The sequence below is a fragment of the Sinocyclocheilus rhinocerous genome, unplaced genomic scaffold (assembly GCF_001515625.1).
Source record: "Sinocyclocheilus rhinocerous isolate Xijiao unplaced genomic scaffold, SAMN03320098_v1.1 scaffold3341, whole genome shotgun sequence".
In the NCBI taxonomy this organism is placed as follows: domain Eukaryota; kingdom Metazoa; phylum Chordata; class Actinopteri; order Cypriniformes; family Cyprinidae; genus Sinocyclocheilus; species Sinocyclocheilus rhinocerous.
Window position 1 is genome coordinate 28,794 of NW_015645531.1, and position 6,694 is coordinate 35,487.

Genomic DNA, 6,694 nt, shown 5'->3' on the forward strand with positions numbered 1-6,694 from the left:
GCATGCCAATGTGCATTGGCTCGTTTAGTTTACACTCTAAGTAGATTGGTCTCTCTAAGCGAGATCCCAATTTCGTCGGTCATCCGACGTGACGTCTCCGTTCCCTCCTTCAGGGAACGAGGGTTACCATACGTAACCGAGACGTTGTGCTGCGTAATATGTTTGTGGAAACCATGACACCTGTTTCAGGATTCTTTGATTAAATAGAAGTAGTGTTGGCAGGGTTGCCGACAGCTTGGAGTGAGTTTTTTATTTTATTTTATTTTTTTGAGGGGGGGGTTCGATTGAATGCAGTTTAATGCCTTTTTTAGCACCATTTTAAACTAAGTATTTGCTTGCTTTCATTGTATGTAATTATGCAAGTTTCATTATAAAAGGATGTAAGTTATTAACTTGTTAAATTTCTCATTTAAAAATCTAGCGTTTAATCATGTCTAAATATTTATTCAAATGTAGAACTTAAAAATAATTAAGCGGGTATGACCTGCCATATTCTAGATGTATTTAGTAAAGAGCCATACAGGTACGGGTAAACCATGGCATTACAAATGAAAATGATTTTTTTTTCTGACCACAAAATGACTCTAATTTGCCTCTTAGCTTAGGAATTTAAAACCCTTTTCTCTATTTTAACCTTAAATACTACACTAATTGTAATATAAGTAGTAGAAATATTAGAAAAAAACATTTTAAGTCATTAATGGATCATAATTATTGCACAAATAGTATTTAGTACCAAAAGATTTCCTAAAAACATTAAATAAATATTATTTAACTAAAATATGCAACACTTATTTAACTGAAAAATAGTTAAGCTGTATGGTCACATTATAAGTAAGCAATAGCCTACCTGAGGGTTAAGAAAACCAGAATAAAGATCATCGACGTAATAATCAATGCATAATATGCTGTAATGTTTAGCCAAAAAAATTCTGCAAATACCTGTATAATGAAACTGTCATCTATCCTACTTAAACCTACTTTATTGTGCGCTGGTTTGTTTAGAGAGCTCCATGAACCATGTGACCGCACGGCGACGCCGGCGAGATCAAAGCTTGTCGCAACTTTTACGATTTACGCCACATTAAGTGAGCTAAAACGGTATTTTTGTTTGAATTTAGTATTCAAACTTACAAAATTTGAACTTTGTTTCACATCGCAAGCAGGGTTGCCAATTTGGCTTGAGATTTAGGCCTACATGAGCAGAGTGAGAGCATGAGACAGAGCCTGGAAGAGTGTGTCTCAGGCAAATGCGTGAGAGTTGGCAACCCTGAGGCTAGTTACTCAAAGAATGTAATATATTACTCATTACTAGTTACTCATTTCAAAAGTAATATTGTTACTTTACTTATTACTTTCTGGCAACAGTAATTAGTTACACTACTAGTTACATTACTTTTTCTTCACGCCCGACAGAAGTTGTACTGTAACTGTGTATCTTCCACATAAAATTTGAAATCTTATTAGTAATTAGTTACACTACTAGTTACTGCAAAAAGTAATATTATTACAGTAACTAAGTTACTAGTTACTGCCCAACACTGAATAGAAAGTTCAAAACGGCAGCATTTATTTGAAAAATAAATATTTAGTAACATTATAAATGTCTGTCACTTTTCGTCAATCTAATGTGTCAATGCTGAATAAAATTAAAGAATGGTATATAGTGTGTAGTTGACATACACACTGTAAAAGTTTTTTTTTTTTTTTAACAATGTACTTTTGCTGAGGTGAAATTAATCTCCATCTTGACTCAAACCTAAAACAACATTACTATTCTGGATAGCAATCACCCCTCTGAAAACGGTATGCCCGCTCTACGATATAATATGTCTGAATGGGTGGATGTCCAAAATCACTGAAAGTAAAATAAAATCATTTGAAATGACTGTTATTTTCATATGGATGTCAAAAAGAAGGGAAGTCAAGTCAATTTCAGTGTAACATGAGGGATAATTTAGGCATTTGAAAACTGTAGAGTGTATTGTTTCAGCAGAGCATTTGAAAGCCATGGAGTACTTTTTTTTTTGTACATTTTTACTTCTGAGGAAAAAAGAGAAAGTGGCTATTTGTTAAAAGTATATGATTACCACAAATTACCCACTTGTTATTGTTAAACTTCCTGTAACAGCTTCATATCTTTGTGCTAGAATTATAAAAAAAATACTGCTTTTAGAAAGCATGTCTTGTCTTGATAGTCGTTCTTTGATCTGCATATATATTTTGCCATACTGAAATCTCACCAGTTGTCTTTTGTCTACAAGAGTTAATTGAGGTGGCGAGGAACATTGAAGCTGCCCAGAAGAAATGGCTTCATGCAGAGCTGAAGCTGAAAAAACAGAAGGAGCTCCTGGTAAAGTCTGATGTGGCTCGAGCTGCTCTGGAGGTCAAACTCAAACATGCTCGAAACCAGCTGGACATGGAGATCAAGAAACGCTATAAAGCTGAGGCGGACTACCAGTGCCTGGTTAGTTAAGAAATTAAACCATAGTTCTTATCACTTGTGCAATAATTTGAAGCTAGATTTGTGTTTGTACCACTTATTATTATTAATTATTCATTCATTCGGTTTTGTTATGCATTGTTGTTTTTTTTTTACATAGTGGTGGTGTATTATTTTTTTTCCATTTATTTATTTTTACTGATTTTTTCACCCTCTTGAATTAAATGGGCTGTTTAGCTACTGCCCCTTTAAGACTTGTATGTAAATGTTGAAGTTGAAGCCAACAAGCAAAACTTTGCCCATTTGGTCAGTGCGACATAACCATGACTAACATGGACTTAGTGAAGGGCGTCATTGAGTACAGGGCCATGTGAATGTGGGCGGTCATAACTCATGTCTTAATGTGCACAGAGAGTTCATAAAACAGAAGTTCTCTGTGATTTATTGACCATTGTTGTGAGAGTTTATTAAGGATACTTATGGTATCTTTATCGCTCATTAATTCATTTGACAGGAGTGGCAGATGCAGTTGATATGTGACGTTCTAGTGCATGACAGCAAGTCAAGTGCTTGTCTCAATGATGAGCAGAGGTCAATGCTGACCAGCTTCAGTCACAAAGGAGCCAGTGTCCCACAGCACTGAGGAAAACAGTACCTTAACGTTCAGCAAGCTCTTCGTTTTGTTCTCAGCTCGCTGGAGTTTTTCCCCCATTCGCAATGCTGTTTTCGATCTTGTGTCTTTATATCAGGTTATCAGGGATTGATGAGTCCTCCTTCCTGTCACACTCTGACATTAGTTATGACAGAACGGATGATGATTTGGTGGAGTATCACATTTAGCATAATTTTTATTCATGATTTAGGATTATTGTCAAACACAAGCAATGTGCATATGCATAAAAATCACTGAAAAGATCGAAACAGTTGTTTCTGAAAATTATTTCATGGTATGAATTCTAGGACTTGGACAACACAGCGTTTGTTAAGCCTCTCAAGTCAAGAGCTCGTGAGAGAAGAGTAAGTGCTACCAGTTTCTAGATTCTAGTATATGGAATAAATGGAAAGGCTGGGATTTCAAATCTAGTCTAAAGTAGCAAAAATAAGTTATAAAATAAAATGAATGAAATATTTAAGGTAAGGTATATATTATGAATTATAATATAATTCATATATATATAATATTTTATGAATTATTAGATACATTTGTGTAGCACACTTAATATTCCCATTTCTTTTTTAGATTTCTCAAGTTATAAATGACACAACATTATGTCTGTTGTGAAGTGCTAGTATATATTGTAGTTTTGTGCTTGCCCTTAATGTATCTCACTTCATCACTGTTTGTTTTTAGCGTTCATCAATGGGCCCAAGTGTTGGTCCTCCGATTCAAAAACGAGGAAGAGTAAGCGGGCGTTCTGGAGATCTCCTGGGGGCTAGACCACTAGAGAAGGTTGGTAGAAGTTTATTTACGCTACTATTTATTTTTATTTTCTCAACTGTTTTAACTCAGTAAAAACAAATCCACCAAAGTGAAACATTTTAAGCAGAAATGATCTGAATCATGAATATTTGATTCTGCCATGCATCATTTGTCACTTTTGAGTTAAGGTATGTGTTAATTTCACAGTCAGTTATGTGTTTAAAATCTTCAGTAATCATAAATTGTCACTTACCATTTAATGAAACAGCTTCTCCTAGCTAAGATATCAGTGAGGATTGTAGCACAGAAATGTTAGAAAACGTGAGCTATATCTTGTGAAATGTACAGACTCCTTCATTTTTTTCTTACTTTCTATTAGTAGTGGATCAAATTCCCCCTTTAGGTTAATCTGGTGTCGTTTCTCATCAGTTCATTTGTTCATCAGTCCCACATCCGACTGCTTGCCATCATATTGCCCACACCCACCACCACACTGCTCGGATGAGAACAGCAGTGGACCATGTCCTGTCTGTCTCCCTCCATGGGACTCATATCACTCCCACTCAGCTGGCACTGATCACTAAGAGAGAAGCAAAGCAATTTGACACTTTGAGAAACTACATTTTTCCTTGTTGCCAGGAACGTGGACACGAGCTAGATAACCAATTGTTATGCTACTCTAAGGGTCTTCCATTTCGGCAGAAAGAATGATTGGCTTCAAATGGATTTTTAGAGTGTGTTTGTCTGTGTATGTGCTTAGGAAATCGAGACGACGGTTGTGAAGGCGTCTGTCACTACCCCAGAGACTAGAGGTCAGATTCACATGGTAATAGACATCACCCAGGAGACTCCAGAATATCAGTCCAGGGCTCTCAGAAATGAACATTTTCCGTCTGTTGATAGTAAATAAGACTCAAAGGCGCCACTTTCAATGTCACATTCTAACCTTCCCAAACTAACCAGAGTCCTCCATGCAGAACAAACGTCAGTGTGGGCACACAGTGAAGTCACAGAGGCTGAAACAGTCGTTGAAATGGAGGTGAGCTCCCCGGAGCCAGTCGTTCCTCAGGACCCCACACCCACTGTGGATAAGACTTTGCAGCATGTATTCCAGCAAAAAACAGTAGGAGGCCATTCAGTAGTACTTCTCAACATATTGTGAGGCTTTCACATCTGGTTTTAACATCAGTTTCATGAGTCATGAAGCAAACATTTACTTCATTTTTTTCTGTATGGGGTCTGTATGACTGCTGGCTCAGTGGTTTATATTTTCTAGGTGATTCGTCCAGAGACATGCATGTCATGTGGGTAGAGGATTCGCTTTGGGAAGTTGGCCATAAAATGCAGAGACTGTCGAGTGGTGAGCCATCCTGAGTGCACATGCACATCCTTATGTAAAGATGCCATGTTCAAGATCTGTTTGTTTCCCTCTTATAGGAGACTTTAGAGAGCTTTGCCCCCTCCACACGTTCAAGGATTCCCTCTCTGATTGTTCAGTGTGTTCATGAAATTGAGAGAAGAGGACTTGAAGAGGTGTTTTTACTCAATAATACACCAACACCAGGATAGTTTCTCAAGCTGAAAGTATAATTACAGTGCTTGAAACTCAGAGCTGTATAATTAAGCTTAATTTGGATTTAAGAAACAAATATTTTTTATCATATTGCAGTACATTACAACATCCAGTTACAGCGTATAGAGTTGATGTATGAAATTTCTCTGTATCTCATTTATGTTTTATGGCTGACTGGGGTATGTAGAAGGGTATTTACAGAGTGCCTGGAGGAGAGCAGCTGGTGAAGGAACTGAGGGAGAAATACGTGTCCGGGAAAGGCCCACTGATGCTCCACAAAGTAGAAGAGGTTCATGCTGTCTGTGGACTCCTCAAAGACTTCCTGAGGAAACTCACAGAGCCTCTCATAACATTTAAGCTTCACAGAACATTTATGGAAGCTTCTGGTCGGTTTTCTTAATAATGCTATTATGGAGAAGGATTTTGTTTTAATTTTAAAGGGGTCATATGATGCTGCTAAAAAGAACATTATTTTGTGTATTTGGTGTAATGAAATGTGTTTATGCGGTTTAAGGTTAAAAAAACACATTATTTTCCACATACTGTACATTATTGTTTCTCCTCTATTGACTTCCAAAATTTGGTATTCTTTAAGGAGACAGACTAGATTATCCAAAATGGTGGCAATTTTGCAGAGGGTGGATTCTATAACAAGCGTCTGGCACTTGTGTATGCCGGAGGCATGAGGACGTATGCTACCCTCATTCATTTAGGGCGGATGGTTATTTCCCATTACTTGTGATATAGTTGACAAGTCCCTGATGACTCGGAAACAATCAATGTCGAACGTTATCTCCCAAACCAGCGCCTTGTCTTCACTACTGTTCAACTTTTTTTTTTAATCTAAAGAAATCTCTTATTCTCTACTTGGTTGCATTTATTTGATCAAAAATACAGTAAAAACAGTAATATTGTGAAATATTGTTACAATATAAAATAACCCCATTTTCTATTTTAATATATTTTAAATTGTATTTTATTCCTGTGATGCAAAGCTGAATTTTCAGTATTATTACTCCAGTCTTCAGTGTCACATGAGCTTTCAGAAATCATTCTAATATGCTGATTTGTAGAAATGGAAATAGACTTGACTGTCTTCTGGTTTCGATCTTGACTGACTCAACCTACTCAAGTCTCAGCCTGGACTCAAACTCAGATGAGCTGGTCTTGACTTCAGCACTAGGTGACAATGGGACAGAGTCAGTGAGTTGGTTTTTTGAATGCTGTCTGTTCTGAATGTCTTGTCCTTACTCCCTCC

General features: G+C 36.9%; 1 pseudogene; it reads left to right on the forward strand.

The window, feature by feature from the left end:
* LOC107706101 (rac GTPase-activating protein 1-like) overlaps positions 1 to 6,694 on the forward strand; it is an 11,478-nt pseudogene that overhangs the window by 2,795 nt on the left and 1,989 nt on the right.